The sequence below is a fragment of the Centrocercus urophasianus genome, unplaced genomic scaffold, assembly GCF_019232065.1.
Source record: "Centrocercus urophasianus isolate 14NV4802_14NV808 unplaced genomic scaffold, USGS_Curo_1.0 seq_52, whole genome shotgun sequence".
NCBI lineage: Eukaryota > Metazoa > Chordata > Aves > Galliformes > Phasianidae > Centrocercus > Centrocercus urophasianus.
Genome location: NW_024885111.1, coordinates 761,933 through 781,728, shown reverse-complemented (window position 1 = coordinate 781,728; position 19,796 = coordinate 761,933).

Below are 19,796 nucleotides of genomic sequence, written 5' to 3'. Positions count from 1 at the left end.
CTCTCTTCCTCTCTTCCTCTCTTCCTCTCTTCCTCTCTTCCTCTCTTCCGTTGCTTCTTCAGATCTTAAGGGTTTATTGAGATCCACAGATTCAAAAAAAATTTAATCCCCATAGGTTGGAATCATAGAATAGAATCATTGAATCCTTAGAGTTGGAAAGGACCTCTGAAAACCGTCTAGTCCAACTCCCCTGCAATGAACATGGGCATCCACAACTCAATCAGGTTGCCCAGAGCCTGGTCCAGTCTGCCCTTGAAAGTCTTCAAGGGTGGAGCAACCATCACATCTCTGAGCAGCCTGTTCCAGCGCCTCACCACTCTCACTGTAAAAGACTTTTTCCTTATATCCAACCTAAATCTACCCTTTTTAAGCTTGTAATCATTTACACTTGTTCTATCAACACAGTCCTTGCAAAGTGTCTGTCCCCTTCTTTCCTGTAGCTTCCTTTTAGATATTGAAAGGTGCTACCAGATCACCTCGGAGACTTCTCATCTCCAGGCTGCACAGTCCCAGCTCTCTCAGCTTGTCGTCATAGGAGAGGTATCCCATCCCTTGGATCTTGGAGAACAGATTCATGAAGTCTGTCTATATGTTTTCAAATTGATTTTGATTTTTTCTAAGTCAAATTTTGGTTCTCAAAAGACCAAAACATCCTTTCACCACTCTGAAATCTTATAACCTCTCATATAGCCTCCATGTGAACACTGCTAAACTTGTTTAAAAATAAATCCAAACAAACTGAAGAGACACTATTTTCGCTCTGGTTAGTGACATCGTGTTCCCTGGCCTTCCAAAAGCTTCTGAATTATTAAGGATTTTGTAATAGAGGTATCAGTGTGGATGCATCTTTATGTTTCCTCCCTGTGGCAGCACTTGCTCAGGCCTCAGCTCTGCAAACACTTGTAGATCATCTTTATCTAAGGGTTGGCTGAATTGCTCGATGCAAAATGTGCATGCAGGAGCCTTAAAGGATGGACATTGGCAGGTTGGTGGCAATGCTTTGCCACTTCCAGTCCCTCAAACCATGAGGTTGTATTCTATCATTAAGAAAACAATGGAGTGATGCCCCAGGATGTATGTATTTCTCCACCAGCCTCCACCTTTTATTAAGCTTATTTAACAAATACATTATTGCTGGTGTCTGCAATACTTCATTTGCAACTTCACAGTGCCTGAGGTATAGCAATAGCTGTGTTGATTAATCTAATTAGTCTTAGAGGTTCAGATTCAATTTTGCTGTGTGTTTCAGAGTTGAAAAGTATTTTTCTGGCTAATACTTGACTTTTTCACACAATCTGAGGAACTGCCTGTCTGCTGAGACTTCCTCTAGCAGAACAAGCCATAGAATTAGAGAATTGTAGAGATATTAGCTAAAGCAGGATCCCTGCAGTAGGTTTGTCCAGTTATGTGCACTATAATCATTATGGCTTTACTTAGCTGCTTGGTCACCATGCCAATGAGTGTTCATATACACAGCTCTTTTTTTTTTTTTTTTTTTTTTTGTGGAGTTTTTGGGAGTTTTTGGTCTGACGGTGTTGGGAGTCTTGGTTTGTACAGGGCTCCAGGAGGTGAGACTTTCAAGCCATATATATTATATATATATTATGTAGAAACATGCACAGAGCAGACATTGCTGCATGGAGGAAAGGGAGCTTGGGTGCTGGTTGGTACCTGGCTGAGCATGAGCCAGCAGTGTGGCCCAGGTGGCCAAGAGGGCCAATGGAATCATGGCTTGTATCACCAACAGTGCAACCAGCAGGAGCAGGGGCCAGTGTGTTTTTTTCTTTGTGTGAACTTCACTCAAGAAATAGTGAAAATGTAAGAAAAAAAAACAAACAAAGTAGAGCTACCAAAAACAGCAAGGCTGGGCTTATGGGGGAAAAGAATAATCTGTCTTACAACGTTATTATTGCTATTGATCACATTTATGAAGATGACATAAAGTTGCAAACAGTTTTAATACAGAAAAAAAGGCAGTTGGAGCCATGCAAAAGTCTGTCTTGCATGTGACAACTTCATTACTGCAAAGGACTCATATTGCAGTGGGGAAATACAGTGCCTGTAAGTTACTTTGAAATAAAACATAGTAGCCAGAGTGTTACTGTATGCAATTTATTTTTTATGAACTCAATAATTATAATTAGTGGTTGGTGAAATGTACAGACAAAAGGGAATAAAGGGATATGTCTGAACTGCTCCTTCTTGTTTCATCCCTTACAATCAGTTTGAACATCTGTTGGCACTTGAGTTAGTAGGGATGGCACCAGCGAATGATGACGAAATGTTATCTCATGTCTTTAGAGCCTTCTGGATTAACATAAAATTTACATAAATTTACATAAGTTCTCAGTGTGGGTCAAGTTGGAAGTGTTGACAAGTTGGAAGGTGAAAATACTTTTTTTTTTTTTTTTTTTTTTATGTGTGCTTTCTAAAACATACAGTATTCAGGATGTCTCCAATTCAGCATTTCTACATGTTTGAGAAGTGTTAGTACTTTGGATGGTAAAAATGACCAATAATATGGAAATCATATTTCGTATATATACATATACATATACCTGTATGAGACAGCCTACTTTGCCATTAAGGAAACTGTATGATGTATTTTTGTCCTTTTATTCCCTTGAACCTTCATCCAGGGCATTTAAAGAATTAATGTGTAGAATAGGAATGGTCCAAGAAAGGGAGATCCTGGACATGGGCTCAGCTCCTGTCCCTGGCTTTACTTGGCTAAGACATAAAATCCAGACTGCATCCCTCTCTGCTTCCTTCTGCAGGAGGAGGATGTGATTATAAAACCATTGATGATTTTGAGGTCCTTCACTGTTAAATGTAGGCATTCCCTATAATTTTCAAAACCCGCTTTGCAGAACAAGACATAGAGAGCCATGAAATTTATTATTCACTTGAATACTGTGTGCATTCCAACTGAACATTGTTTCCTACTGCTCGCTATCAGAGGGAACATTCTGTTGCAACTACTCCATAATCGTTCTACTAATGTACAGTTTATTAAACTCCTGCTGTTTTCTTGACTGGTTTATCTTCTAAAAATAGTCTGATTAATAAAACGGATGTCAGATGTAGCTATTTTTGCATATTTTTTCCATAGAATTAGACCACACTGAACAGTAATTTGATTTTTTTCTTTTGATGTTAAGCAGTATCAATCAACTGATGAGATACTAGAAATAAGAATTCAATGCAGATTGGCAGTGATTAGAATTCAGGTGTTAACAGCCCTTTTGTGAGATGACGATTGATAACAAATTACAATCAAAGAGACAAAGGCCCTTTTCTCAGGTTTTCATCTTATAAAATCTGAAAGCAAACATGCTTGGGAAGCTCTCAATGACATCCCATCTGAGTAAATGCATGCTATGCGTTTGACACTCCCTTCTATAGCTTGAAGTGGATACAGTGCATGTTGGTGAGTCTGTCCTTTCCCTGTTCATCTCCAAATCCTGATAATGACAACAGCTCATTTCTCATTTCTCTGGCTATTTTTAGGATGTGAAGACATACGAGCACAATCCTGGTGAATATTGGTATGCGGATATAAAGCAGTATTCCATTCTTCTGTGTTGCATATTCAGATGTTAATGATGTATTGTTTGGAAACCAGAGTTATGTCACAGGATATCAGTGGAAGAGACAGTTTATTAAATAGCTCAACTGCATGGTGTGTTGCACGTCACAACATTTGTCTGTGCCATGCAGGAGTCATAATATTCCCAATGGAATTTTGGAAGGAGAAATGGAGCACTGCAGAAGGGCTTGGAGGTCCTTCAGCCATGACACTTGGTTGATTTGGTGGTCTTCTCCCAGTCTGAAACACTATAAATCAAAGGAGGAACAAGCATTATATAAGAAACAAGGTGCTAAATTAATGTATTAAAATAAGTCAATTGACTGAGCTGAAATTATTCTCCAGGATTAATTAATTATTTTTTTTCCAGTGGTATTAAGTGGTCATTCACTGGTCTGTACAGTCTTGGACAAGGTGTTACATCATCTCTCTGCCATTTCTTGCGATGCATATGGCATCTTTCTACTAAAAATAATAAATGTGAAGATGAAATATCTCCTTTGTAGACATGCACAGTTTTCTGGACAGGCAAGCAATAAGTGGGACGTATCTCCCTCTCCTGTCTTTTAGTATGCTTGAGGAAGGTCAGCAGAATGCTAAAGGGAACAAGATCGTCTGCTGGGAGCATCCATCATCTGCAGTGGGAAGGCAAGTTAACATCAATTAGGGTTTGACATTGTGTTAGCTGTATTCATGCTCTGTGCAAGATAAAAACTGTGAAGATCTTCATGATACTGAAACCAACTACTTTGCTACAAGCTCAGAAGCACTGGTGACTTAAGACACCAATAATTCTCCAAGAAGAAGCTACGCTCTGATATGACAGTTTAAAACCTCAAGCTAAAAGCTCAAAGCGTTCAGCTCTTGCTGTCATTCTGGAGGGCAGAAGCACAGTTCTTTGAATCATACATAGGAGAACTCTGGACTTTTATTGTTCTTGTACACAAAGAGCCTTTCTGAGAGAGGGCAAAGAATGGAAGTTCTGTGGCTTGCTTCATTTCAGCATGTACAGTAAATGGTCTCACTGGGACATGCAAAAACTGAGCAGTGTTTTCTTCTGATGGGACAGCATTGACCTCATGCCTTTCTTTTCATTTCAGTGTAAGTAATCAATATCAATATGTGATACTTTCTCCCGCTGACAACAAAAATCTTTAGATTTGAGGCTGGCCTATCATGCAGAACAGAAACACTGCGTAATTAAATGATCACAGAACAAAAGAAAGAATTTGAGAAAGAGCACAATATGCACAGAGTCCAGATGTGATTTCCACGTAAAGTACAGAGAAATGAGGTTGGTCCATCTTGTGTGCAATTTCTGACAAGTGCAGTCAAATAGAAGGTTCAGCAAATACTGTAGTCCCCTTGCTTGGAGCTGCTTTCTACTTAATAGTTGTAATCTTTTCTCCAAATGGAGGGTTGCTGCCTGCTCTTCACTTGCTGATAGGCCTAATTCACTCTGAGTGCCTGCAGGGATATTATATTTCATACTGGCTTTTGACATTTTATATTTTAATTAAGCTTACCCAGTAGGAAAGAGGATGCTAACAACTAGGCTTGCCTCAACTCACACAATGTGATGCCTGGAATGAATTCTGATGCCTGTGTGCCTTCCCAAGCTGTGTACTTTTGCTGTGTTGCATCTTTGGAGAAAGCAGGCAGTGTGTGTGTTCCATCCTTAAAGCAGGGCTTAATTCCCAGTTTATGATTATTGCAGCTTTGCTGTGACATTTGTGTAGTCTTACCATCATGTTCTCCCTGGGGAGAGACTGGTCTGTTTACTTTAGAGGAGGGAGAAAACGTAATCAAAGTTAGGGGAATACAAAGAACTTTCTTGCTTTACAGGAAGAATGCCTTTACATCCAGGAGGTCTGATTCAATTTGTCAGCGCTACTTACTTGGTAATACTCAATGTGGCAACATCCTGGAGTCAAGAATAGCATACAGTTTTTGCACCCAAGTTTGCCCAAGCTTATCACTGAGATCTGGTGGGAAACATTATTTGGCAATTTGGCACAGTGGAGGGACCTTCTAACATTTTCAGAATGAAAAGTACATACATTTGACCAAAAAACTGCAGGGTAATATCTTACTGTGCTCCATCTGATGTGTAGTTTCATGATCTCATTCACATGAGTGTAACTAGGGTTTGTTGAAGCATCATCCAGTGGCTAAATCAGCTTAAATTGCCTAGTGTTTGCTGTGGGGGTAGGTACCTATGTGGGCTGTACTATTTATTGCCCTAGTAGGGGATGTTGGCAGGTTTCCCTCTTGTATGCTGGTCAGAAGTGGGACAAAATTGCAATAGCAGGAGTCTTAGTGGCAAGAGCCATTATGAAAATATAGCTACAAAATTTTTAGTCTTTGGAGCAGATGGTTCCTTTATAAAACATCAGGATAAGAGTGGATAAGAATACAAAAGGTAATGGTGTTGAGCTGCACTGGAGATGTTCAGATTGGATATTGGGAAAAATTTATTCTCAGAGAGAGTGATCAGACACTGGAAAAGGCTGAGTGAGGTGATGGGATCACCAACCATGGAGGTCTTCAAGAACCAAGGAGGTGTGGTACCGAGGAGCATGAGTCTGTAGTGATAGGACAAGAGGTAATGGTTTCAAGCTTGTAGAGGGTAGATTTAGGTTGGATATAAGGAAAAGGTATTTCACAGTGAGAGTGGTGAGGAACAGGAAAAGGTTGCTCAGAGATGTGATGAAAACCCCATCCTAGGAGACATTCAAAGTGAGGCTTGACCAGGCTCTGAGCAACCTGATTGAACTCTAGATGTCTGTGTTTATTGCAGGGGAGTTTGACTAGATGATCTTTAAAACCCCTTCCAACTCTAAAGATATGATTCTATGATACTCAGTGGGCATGATTATGCCCGTTAGAATCATAGAATCACCAAGGTTGGAAAAGACCTAAAAGATCACCCAGTCCAACCGTTCACCTATTCCCAATAGCTCCTACTAAACCATGTCCCTCAACACAACATCCAGTCTTTCCTTGAACACCCCTAGGGTCGGTGACTCCACCACCTCCCTGGGCAGTCCATTCCAGTGCCTGACCACCCTTTCTGAAAAGTAATACTTCCTCATGTCCAGCCTGAATCTCCCCTGCCGTAGCTTGAAGCCATTCCCCCTGGTCCTATCACTAATGACACGAGAGAAGAGGCCGACCCCCAGCTCACTACAACCTCCCTTCAGGAAGTTATAGAGAGCAATGAGGTCTCCCCTGAACTCCTCTTCTCCAGGCTGAACATTCCCAGCTCCTTCAGCCTCTCCTCATATGGCCTGTGTTCCAGACCCCTCACCAGCTTTGTTGCCCTCCTTTGAACACGTTCCAGGGCCTTAATATCTTTCTTGCAGTGAGGGGCCCAAAACTGGACACAGTACTCGAGCTGTGGCCTCACCAGTGCTGAATACAAGGGAACAATCACCTCTCTGCTCCTGCTTGCAACACTGTTTCTGATGCAAGCCAGGATGCCATTGGCCTTCTTGGCCACCTGGGCACACTGTCGGCTCATATTCAGCCGAGCATCAATCAATACCCCCAGGTCCATTTCCTCTACGCAGTCCTCCAGCCACACCGCCCCAAGCCTGCAGCGTCGCCTGGGGTTGTTGTGGCCGAAGCGCAGGACCCGGCATTTGGCCTTGTTGAAACTCATCCCATTGGCTTCAGCCCAGCTCTCCAGCCTGTCCAGATCCCTCTGTAGGGCCTCGCTACCCCCAGGCAGATCCACACTTCCAGCCAATTTGGTGTCATCTGCAAACTTACTGAGGGTGCACTCGATGCCCTCATCGAGGTCATCAATAAAGATATTGAAGAGGACAGGCCCCAGCACCGACCCCTGGGGAACACCACTCACAACCGGTCGCCAGCTGGATTTGACTCCATTTACCACCACTCTCTGTGCCCGGCCCTCCAACCAGCTCCTTACCCAGCCAAGAGTGTATCCATCCAAGCCTCTGGCTGCCAGCTTCTGCAGGAGAATGCTGTGGGAGACAGTGTGAAAGGCTTTGCTGAAGTCTAGGTAGACCACATCAACAGCCTTTCCCTCATCCACCAGATGGGTCACTAGATCATAGAAGGAGATCAGGTTGGTCAAGCAGGACCTGCCCTTCATGAACCCATGCTGGCTAGGCCTGATCCCCTGGTCACCCCGCACATGCCGCATGATCTCCCTCAAGACGATCTGCTCCATAACCTTCCCTGGCACCGAGGTCAGGCTAACAGGCCTGTAGTTCCCCGGATCCTCCTTACGACCTTTCTTATAAATAGGAGTCACATTGGCAAGCCTCCAGTCATCTGGGACCTCACCGGTCAACAAGGAGCGTTGATAGATGATGGAAAGCGGCTCGGCTCTCACCTCCGCCAGTTCCCTCAGCACTCTCGGGTGGATCTCATCTGGCCCCATCGACTTGTGACAGTCCAGTTGGAGCAGTAGGTCTCTGACTGTTTCCTCCAGAATCACAGAGGGGTTAGTGTGCTCCCCAGCCGAGATTACCAGGTCAGAGAGAGGAGTATCCTGAGGATAACTGGTCTGACTTTTAAAGACAGACGTAAAGAAGGCATTCAGAACCTCTGCCTTTTCCTTATCCTCAGTAGTCACATTCCCAGCCTCATCCAGCAAAGAGCGGATATTCTCCTTTGTCCTCCTCTTACTGTTAATGTATTTATAAAAGAGTTTTTTATTCCTTTTCACGCCAGTGGCTAGGTTAAATTCAAGCTGGGCTTTTGCCTTTCTGATTTCACCTCTACACATCCTAACAACTTCCTTGTATTCATTTTGAGTGGCCTGTCCCTCTTTCCACAGGCGGTAGATTCTCTTTTTCTCCCGGAGCCTCAGGAATAGTTCCCTATTCATCCACGCCGGTCTTCTTCCCCGCCGGCTCATTTTGCAGCTCAGGGGGACTGCCTGCTCCTGCGCCCTTAAGACTTCCTTCTTGAAGAGCAACCGGCTCTCTTGGACCCCTTTTTCTTGGACCCCGTTATTACGATACGACCATTATGAAGATGGTTAATGGGCACTCAGATGGGCTCACTTGGTAGCTGGACATTCTATACTTTATGCAGCACATCTGAAAGGGTGACTTGGCACAGACATTCACAAAGGCTGTTTCTGCCTGCTTAAATGGTATCCTCAAGAAACACAATCGGTGCAGGGTAGGGCTGGAGTTGCTGAGCACTGTGTCTTTTCCCTGACCTCTTGATCTTGTTTTTCTGGCGTTAAACTACTTTGTCTTTCATTTCTTTGACCTGAAACATTCAGGTCACAGATGTTTGGAGAGTGATGAACAGAAGTTGCCCAAATGCACAGTCCTATTTCCAATACCACACAGTGTGACAGGCTGATTTAGATGTCCAGGTCATGTAATTCTTTTCAGTTGGCTGCCTCAACCACCCTAGGTGCAGTTATCTTCTATATTAAGGCTTCATCCTGCGAGGTGCTAGGCACTTTTTCTCATTTTAACTGGACTGGAGAAGGCTGTTAGGGCATTGATGCATTCGTCACTGGTCAGTGAAGCACACATTTGTTGTCACTGGGACAACAAGGTGCCAGCATCCCTTTGCCTTGTCCAACACACTGTGTTTAATACAGTCAAATATGTTATGATGTGCCCAGGAAAAAAAAAAAAACAACACTGTAGGACAAATCACCTCTTGTGGACTGAAGAGAGACTCTGAAAATGCTTTGAAAGTTTAAGATGAAGAACAGGAGGGGAAACAAACAAACAAACTATAAACCAAGCCAAAAATCCAAAGAACTTCATACAGATCATTCTAAAGGAGGGCAAAGTGAAGAATCTAAACACTTCCAGATTCAAAATTGTTGAATGTGTGCAGCCTAGTACCAATCAAGTAGCTGAATTGTAATTATAGAATCATAGAATCATTAAGGTTGGAAAGAACACTAGGAGCATCTAGTTCAAACATCAACCCATGCCTACTCCTCAGTGATGCATACATTGTTTTCTTGAACACTTCCAGTGACTCCACCACACCCCCTGCCAGCCTGTTCCACTGTCTGACCACTATTTCTGAGAATAAATTGTTCCTAATATCCAATCTGAATCTCCCTGGCACAATTTGAGACCATCAGTTCTCATCCTATTGCTGTTACCTAGGAGCAGAGTCTGTCTCCCATCTCACTACAACCTCAGGATACTGCAGAGAGATAAGGTCTCCCCGGAGCCTCCTCTAGAAGTAGGGAAGAAAGGAAAAACAGTTACTGTTGTTTCCATAGTACCTCAATATACGTACGCTTGGAAAATAATGCCTCCTATTTATTTCCACAGAAACTGCAGCTGAGACAAAGAGCACGATAAGAAAATTGGTGAAGTGCAATGGTTTTCCATGTCCTCAGTGAGATTCCAGGTCTGTACATGATTGAATTGTTACAGTTTCATGACCTTTATCTGGACTCAAGGAACCAGGAATGTGTTGAACAAAAAGGATGATCTCACTGCCCTGGCTCCTGTTAAATAAATCCTATTTGTCTCTATTGGTCATTAAAAAGAAAGAGCTTGATTTTTCCTATAGCCTGTTGTTCATTCATTCTTTTGAATGGACTTAGGCAGTAGGCTACTACCTAAAAGTAAATCAAGTCTACCATGCTAGAAATAGTAGAAAATGGATGAGTGAGCTTGTACAAGTACCAGTCATTGCAGTTTAGAAAAAAATGGGACAAATTGTGCTATATGTGAAAGAAATAAAGTATTACTTTCACAGTTTTAGATGAGCATGTGGAAAAAAGATTTAGGGCCTGAGTTCTCAGTACTCAGCCACTCATTAGCAATTTCATATTATGTTTTAAACAAATTTGGGATCTGATATAAAATTGCTGCCTCGTTTCTTTATAGCTTCTGTATTTGACAAAATTTATATGTAAGAGTTATTTGACTGTTTTCCTTGAAAACGAATTTCCCCAAATGGAAAAGACCTTTGAATGCATACAAAAAGAAAGAAAGAATGAAAAAGACAAATGGAATAATAGCTTATAATGAAAGTTTAAAAAGGAGAAGGGGAGAGGGAGCGGAGAAAAATTAGGTTATAATATTGAATGTGCTTTGTATAAAAATGGATTTAAAAATCATTAGAGTAGAAGAAATCTCTTTAGCATTGTGCCTTTATTAAAGCTTGTAAAGTGATTTGAGATTACTTGGAGGAAGGAACTCTGGAAGTGAAACTTGTCACTGTATAGTGAAATTAAATCCCTTTCTCCTTTTTAAAGTCTGAAACCTACATGCAATGCTGAGGATTTCATCTCCGCTTCTCAAATGTCAAGAATTAGCTTTTATCTGAGCAACCTGTTTATCAGAAGAATCCAGAAGTTCAAATGAAGATAACTGAAGGCAATTGAAGGGTTGAAAGAGGCTCACAAATATATTTCTGTCATGGCTTTATTCTCTGGAAATAAGTAGCACTGCTATCCTTAGCTATGTATAAATAAAAAGTCAGGCATGCCCTGAAGCAAGCAGAAAGCGATCAGTTTAACACTACTATTAATACTTTGACCAGCAGCAAGATGACAGACTCCAAATCTGTATTACAAGTCTGTGCAATCCTCCAGTTATGCTGTGCATCTCCAGCCCCTCTTAATCAGAACATAGATGAAAACACAGTGTTGCCCAAAAGTCAGAAGTAGATGGGACTAGTTGTTCATTAGATTAGATGTAATTTCTTGTTTTAATAGAAGGGTATTGTTGCCTTTAACCAGGAAAGCCCAGCTGACATTCATGCAGATCTTTAAGAACTGCAGGATCCCAGTCATTGATGGTTTTATTGCCCAATGACTGTACACCACTTGGCCTAGCACTGAGAAGTCTGCAAAAATACACTGAGTGTTCTCGGTCATCTGAAGTGTAAGCAGAAACACCAGTGAGACAGAACTTCAGGCTGTGTATTCACTAGTGAGAAAATAAAGCACTGAACCCCCCCTAAACTCCAGATGTTGTCACTTGTGCTGTTCCAAAGCTTGTGGAAGTTCTCAAAGCCTCCAATGGCTTTGAGGCTTGGGATGAGGATTGCAGATAGTACTGAAGTCTTCTGCTGAAGCACTTTGAGAAACTTCTGAAGGGAGGATTAAAAGGATGAACCCAGACCTGCTGGTTGCCTGCTGTTGCTTCTTAGATAAGTATATATTGACTTGAAGAAGATCAAGATGTTTTTTACATGAAGTCCATGGCTTGGAGTAGTAAGACTGCAAAGACATGTGTGAGACTCAGCTTTAAACTTTAAATTGCACCTTCCCAGCTTGGCAAGAGAACCCAGATTCCCAGCCACCTTTCTTCTTAGCGTGTAAGATCATCTTCCTCAGAACTTGAAATCACAGAGTCGCAGGATGGCTCGGGTTGGATGGGGCCTCAAAGATCACCTGGTTCCAACCCCTCTGCAGTGATGATTACGAAATGAGGATGAATATTCTTGATTTCCTTATTAATTCCTCCTCTAAACATCATAAGGGTGATTTTTGGGAGGGAGGAGGAAGAAACTATAACCAGAAGTCAGAAAGTCTTTCTCTGTTCTAACCATCAGTTTGCTAATTATCCTGGCTCGAGCATTTCATTGTCTCTTTATGTCAGTCAGAGGCTTCTTGAGACAATTCAGATGATATGTGCCCCTGTTACTCCCCTGCAGTCATTTTTGCGAAAAATCTATCTTGGTGAACTCTGATCTTAAAAGTTGACAGCAGAATCCAGAAAATTACATGTTTAGGCGAAGATTAGAGAGTTTTATATTAGGGGCTGCCATAAAGAGAAGCGTGGAAGGAAGCCAGGGGGTGGGCAGGAGTAGAATCGATAATGCAACAGCAAGACAACGGGAGTGCAGGAACCAGATAAGACCATGGGGCTGTGCAAGGAGAGTGTGCCTTTCAGCTGGAGAGAATAATACATTGCTGCAGCTGGAAGCAGGAGAAGGAAGTTAGTTTTAGATATTCAGTGCTATTGAAATTTAGTATTGGAACACAAAGCGTGCTCACAGTGACAGGTCAGTTGTTATCAAATGATATTTTTTCCTCTGTAAAAAATATGAGACACTATTAAGGGGAGGGCAGTCTTGTGTTCAAGAATTGGGAATTTACACTGTAAGTATTCTAATTTTTTAGAATTTCTGTTCTGTAGTGTCTCTATGCTGCATTCACAGTAGATTTGAGGGCATAGGATATTTACTGCTGAGTTGCTTCAGTGCTTTCTTTGCAATAAAGCACTTCTTTGTTTTGCCCACGACAAAACTTAGCTGTAAGGTTGCGAGTCCCTGTCTTTAATAAATCACAAAGATTTTTTTCTCTGACAAAATCTGTGAATGTCAGAAAAATTCATTTAGACATTTTTGCAATTCTTTGCTCTGTTTACTTGATACGGGCAATTCGCAAAACCAGTCTGAATTCTGAAAAGCACTTTGGTGTTGTCAGTGGCATGGCACTGCTTGCCTCCTTGAATTTTTGGGGCGGAGAAAGCATTTGAAATGGCAACTTTTGCTGTGCTCAGTATGCGAAGCCAACTAACAAGGAGATGATGGGGATTGCTCACAAAGGTGGAAGCTGTCCAGCATTATTTTTAGTATGTAGCAATGCCTGCTAATGGCATGAAGGAATGCCTGTGGTTTGAGGGCCTAGGAAGGAACTGAAGAGTTGAGTCTCGGGGTTCATGATATGCAAGTCTCTGGAGAACCCACTGATCTATATTAATACTTCTAGGTGCCTTGACTGGTTCATATTAATTATGTCGGGATCTGAGCTTCTGAGGTGAAAATGTGAGAATACTGTGCTGACAATTACATGGCAGCAATTGGATGTAGGTGGGAGATAGGTTGAAAGAAATCAGTGAGCATTCAGCATTTCAGCGTTATAAGCGTTATAAGTGACAGAACTAATTATGATCTTAATTACAGTGGTGTAATTCTGGAAAAATGGATTAAGGCATTAAAGTTAGACAGACAAATGTAACAGCTATTAAATGACTGAGATAAGAATCAGGCTATCATTTTACCCCTATTTATATATGCAAGAAATCTGAAGATGTCTGTAGCTTTAAACCAACAGATGAAATATGAGTTTCTTCTAGATATTTGTCTTAAAACAGACTATGAAATGTAAACCAATAACCTTCAAGTGGCTGTCACTAGGGAATGAGCAATATTCTCTTCTAGCACCCAAGCATGGAGCAATGGTAGTATATTTTCCAAGCAAACACAGACATTGTAATCTCATTACTGCGTTAAGTATAGTAATTGTTTGGTGTAGTATAACTACGTTCCTTCTCCCTTATGAGCTTGTTCCCACATCATGGCATTAATCCTTGTTTTGAGCAAAGTGAAACTCTCATGGCTTGCCTGCAGTATTCCTCCCAGTGTTGCTCTAATAGCAGTGTGTGGCACTTTGTCATCAAGCTACCATCATTTGGATAATCCATTGCTGCAATACATCATTTATGTGCTATTGTTTTGATGATGTATGAAAGTAATGCATAATTTCATGACTTCCAGCAGAAATATCCCAGAGGCTGTCATGCTTTGTTTAAAAAAAAAAAAGGGTTCTTTAGAAATGCAGAAAAGAGATTAGTTATTTATGGGAGCTGGAAAGAGGGGGGTTTTAGGAGGGAAGTGGATGCGGGAGAGAGAATGTAATATAAAGATGCTTTGATTTCCAGGGGTACCTAAATCAATAGGAGCTGCAGGTGTTTATTGAATCCTAGCATTAGGAAAGGGAATTTCTGTATTTCTAACTGTGTGCTTTCAGCCTAGTGCCTCTTTTCCCTTCTTTGTAACTGCAGTAAGAGTGGTGAAAGCACTATTTGGGCAACATTTCCACTGAGCTCAGCTTTGCTTCAGGATTGGAAGGACAGCTGAGGTCCACAGATAATAATCTGTGAAAAATCTCACTTCGACTTTAAATCAGCACTTAAAAATTTGGGCCTGCATTACATTTGGTTGTGGTATGTGTATTAATTTATGTATTTTAATTCATTAAATCTGTCTATTTCCTTTCGAGTTGTTAAGTCTCCTTATACCAAGGAAATTTTGAGTGTGGGATTGGGTAGGAAGAACTTGTTGGTTTCCCACTTCATTACAGCAAACTGGGGAGCTTTAAATTGCAACATGAGGAAGTGGTCCACACGAGATGAAGATACCTGCTCTCTTGGTTGCCCTGTAGGGCACCGCAGATACAGGATGCATGTTCCCATCACCACCCAGGTTGCCTTTCCGTAAGAGCTTTCCTGCAGAATTCATTGCAGCTTCTGAACGTGTCATGCTGATGACTGGGGCAAAGTTAACATAGCATCTTTCAGGGGCCTTCCTCCACCCCTTAGAGGTTTAGAGATGCTGCAGTAATGCCAAAATGTTGTCTCCAATTGTTTCCTTTCCATCCCCAGCTGCCTTCATCTGCTTGCTGATCTCTTCACCTGCTACTTTCCTTTATATTCCTTGTTTTCTCTTGTCTCTTCAAACAGTGTAAACCTGAAAGCAATGCAAGTTAATCCTCACCTTGCATGTCCACCCTCTAAACAAATCCCATTTGGAACAAGCAAAGCAATCCCTTCCTGAATGTTATCTCAGGGCTTCAGTCACTCCGTTTGGCTCCTGTACGTGATGTTGGTTCAGGTTTTGGCAGCCCAGCGAGTGTAGATTTCTGCTTATGATGATCCCTGCAAGGAGCAGTGGTTGGCATATAGAGATGCAGAGCAGGAGTAATTTTTCTGGCATCCATCTCTTCCTGATCCTTCAGGTGACACCAACACTCCTCATAGGTTCTGGAGAGTGCTAGTACAAGGAGATGCAGGCTTACAAGAGTAAGCACAAATTTTGGACACTGTTCAAGGGTTGTGGCTTAATTGTCCTCTGAATATGCAATATGAACATGAAGAATAAAGCTAAGGAACACAGAGTTTGACAAAAGGCGATGACTCAGTTAAATTGTTTCTCTAAACACAGGAACTGGCACCAAGAAGAGAGTGACTAAGCAGAAAATTGCTCTTTCTGTGGTGGTTTAAGTATCTTTGCATTGCCTACAAAAAAAAAAAAAAAAAAAAAAAAAAAAAAAGTGTTTTTCTGTTGTTGTTTAATTTTTAAAAAGTGAGGAAACACTTAAGGAATGGCTTTTGAGCAAAACAATAAGCTGAGCTGCAATCAAGCTCCTCTAATTGGATTCTTTCAGAGTAATATTTACCATTGCTAACATGTTGCAATGTAATTATGGAACTCAAGAAATAAAATGTTATTTTGAAATTGGACAGGCAGTAGTGTATTTTGGGAGGCATTAAGGGTCAGGATTTCTGTACATGCACGTCAGCTCACTCCATCATGTTTCCAGGCGGTCCTGGAGCAGTCATCCCTTGTACCTAATGCCTGTGAGTCCAATTTGAGCCATTTTTGAAATAACTGTGGAAAGTTGCTTGGGATGATCAGTAATAAACACAAAATAAGTGTATGGGAACTGCTGAGTCACAGCCTGAACCTCTGATTGATCACCTGAGGCAAGCAATGAGTCAGCCAAAGGAGCACAGGTGAAGGCAATTCACCTGTGCTGCCTGGCTCCACCCCTCCTAGACCTATTTAAGAGCTGGCTACCAGTGGGGAAGGATCTCTTCTGGAGATCACCTCTGCTGGTGTTTTGTGAGCGAGCCCAGGATAAGGGTAAGCCTTCCATTTATTCTCTTTTGTTTTCATAGTCTGCTTTGCCTAATTCTCTTGTTCATTTTGTGATTGTAGCATCCTAATATTCTTTGATTATACAATTAGCCCCTCAGCAGCCCCGTTACAGATCTGTCTGGGGGACTTGATGGACTTGCTCTGAGCTGTTGTATTTGTCCCAACTTGCTGCACTGGACTGAGTTGCACTGAGATGCAATGAATATTAAATATTCAGATAGCAAATTTGCTTCAGGTACAAAATGAAGGCTTAAAAGTGAGGGAAAAGGGGAAAGGAGAAAAGGGGAAAACCAAATCTGCTCTTTGTTTTCTCCCTAAATCTGTTCAGCGCTTCATCATTCCCAGTATCTTTTATTTCTCCGGACTGAAATAAAATTCCTTGCTCTATATTGATAGGTGTCCTTAACATCTGCTTTCCTCTTGATTCAATTTACTGGACGTGAAGAATTGGTATTTAACACACGCATCCAGAGTTTTCTTTATCTTAGCTGTTTTAATCTCACCTAACAATGAAAGAAGGGAGTAAAGAGTAAATAGGAATATGTTTTCCTTTTAAAATACTGAATATTTCCAAAACACTTCTAGACCAAGTGGCTGGGATTGCTTCCCTTCATATCTATTCAGCAGACTACTGCTGAAGATTATAAATGACATCTAATTTTTTATCCCCAGTTGGACTACAGGGAATGAACACAAGGATAATTAACACTGCATGAACCCATTTATCCGGAAGAAAGACATAATGGAAATGAGGATAAAACATGAGTGGGTTGCTTCTTTTTTAACAAATTACAGGAAACCACACTAACCATTCTAATTTTTGTTGATTAATTTAAAAATTATTTCCTTTAAAAAGATATGCTTAATAGAAGGTGAAAGTTGGGTTTCTAGAGTAATTACAATTTAAACTAAGATGGGCAGTCATTTATTTTTGGTGTTGGAAGTTGTTTGGTTAATACTTCTAGCATGCTAAGGGCACAATTTTTTTTTTTGCAAATCTTTCCATAAAACTTTCCAAATGGATTAGTTGTAGGCAGGTGTGGATGTGTAGGGCTCCAGGCCAAGCTGGACTCAAGCCTGGCTCAGGACATGCTGGATTAAAATGGGTTTGTGTCCAACAGTGTAAATGAAAAATACATTGTCACTGAGTTTTGGCATACTTGACTTGCTCTTTCAGGTTGGATGTTAGGAAGAATTTCTTCTCAGAAACAGCGGTGATACATTGGCACAGGCTGCCCTGAGAGGTGGTGGAGTTACCGTCCCTGGAGGTGTTTAAGAACCATGGAGATGTGGCACTGAGGAACGTGGTCGGTGAACGTGGTGGGGATGGGTTGGGGTTGGACTTGGGGATTTTGGAGGTCTTTTCAAACCTTAATGATTCCATGATTCAAATGACTGTGTGGGACCAGAAAAGGAAAGCAAACTTCTAGCTCGTGACCATGACTTGCATGTGGCAAACGATAGCAGAAAGAATCTGAAGCCAAACTTTGTTTTCATTGTGTGTTGGAGCAGCTGGCTCTTAAAGGCAAATGCTAAGAGATCGGTTGTTGCTTCTCTTTTTCCCCTTCACTTTCACTAGAAATTGCATTTGTAACAAAAATGGAATATGTATGTGTTGTCTATTGTGCATTAATCTGAACTATTTCACGATAGAGCTTCACATTCAGGTTCATGGGAAATGGATTTTATTCTTTTTTTCCTCTGAAAAACATGAAATAAAGCCTATAAGGAGATAATGCAACAGTCAGACCTCCTACATAATGCAGATCAGGAGATTACAGCTAATAAGTTCATACTGCAAGTGTTAATTATCGTGTCTATGAGGAATGAGGGGTGAAAGAGGGAAATCTAATCCAGCTCCTTAAAACAAATAAACAACCAGCCAAATTTGTGTTAAACTGAGACAGGAAGTTTCTCTGAAATGTGAATTTTTATCTGCCAGGAATGAGAAGAGTCAAAGTTTGAGGACTTAAATGAAAAAGGAAAACAAACACTTATTTAATGATTTTTTTCTTCCATCAAGAAAACACTTTAAATAGGTGAGTTCTTTAATGACTATTTTGAATTGCTTGAAAGAGCCTCTGCATAATGAAATCTTTTTAATATGCAGTATGAATGGCTCTGTTATCATATGTATTTCCAATTTTGTAATTAAGTGCCTTAAAAAAAAAAAACCAACTTGCTCTCAATGAAAGTGTCAGTGCTTTCCTGAATACTCTTAATTTCAATAGCTTTTGGTGCTCTATTCGTGAAGAATATTAAAAGGCACTTTGTCATCTAGGAAAATGTATGCAAGGAGTCCAAAGAGAGATGAGGAATAGCAGTCTGATGTGCCAATTCACAGAAGCAGTGATTTAAGTTTCCAAGACTGCTTCAGAAACAGCAAAATATGTATACGTTAATATAATTTCAGATAATTATCTTCCATTAGTTAATTTGGGGCTCAGTAATTAGAAGGCTAAGAGCTCAAAACCACTGCATATTTTATCTGGAACAATCTAATCTGGAAATTATATCCCTTTACTTTGTACCACGTCCAGTACTCTCATCTGCCTTGGAGGAGCCTGGCTGTGTGATTTGGACTTGCCATGGTTTTTCTAGGTGTGTGTCAAAGATTGGTTTGTTTGTGGGCTGTGTTTTTTTTTTTTTTAATTATTTTTAGTTCACTTCCCAGATAAATGTTAAACAGATGCTGATTTGAATGGTAGCCTGGTATATTAATTACTGCACATAATGAATCCCAGAAAATGTAATAAAGGACTAATTGATATCAATAAAAGTAACACTGAGAAATGCCTTCTTCTGTAATGTGAGCTGTATTCTGTATTGCATAAGCAAGAGAAAAAAAAGTTTTCCATGGGGAATACATTGCCATTTAATTTTCTTGTGGAAGAAGATCCTTAGCTGCGTGCTAAATAAATGAGATAGTGCACAGATGAAGTACTGGTGTTCATCATCCTTGCTGGCTGTTTGCATTCAGTTTTATTGATTGCTCCCCAGGACTATTAGCTTTAAGCCCAGGAGAATTTGAGATGTGATAATGTGATACTGAAATTAATGGTGGTGACAGCTTGGCTTCTGTGTTTCTTTCCTACTCTAAGATAGATGCCCTGGCACAGTTCCCTGATTTTTGGTCCTAGCTGGACCCTTCCTAATGACTTCTGGTTTTCAGATCATAGAAGGAGGATTAAACCGGATGGACAACATCTCAAGATGTCAGGAGTTCAGTTGGCAGAATTAGGCTGTTCACCTCCTTCCTCTTCCCTAGAGCTCAAGGTTTCAGTTCCCCATGGACAAGATGGAAATGACTGAAATGGAGGTGACAAGAGTGAGGAAAATAAGAGAAAAATGTTTCTCAGGCTTTCCCCTGTCCCGCCTTTATTTCTCTCCAACACCCTCCTGTTTTCAGTCCTATTTTCATTACTTTGCCAAAACGTTTTTTCTCCAAACGTGCCTGGCTGCCTGGTCTTTCTTGCATCAGTTTCTTGTGCTCTTCAGACACTTCTCCTGGGATCTGCTAATAGCTTAAGCATGAGTTATCAAGGGCAATGTAAAAATA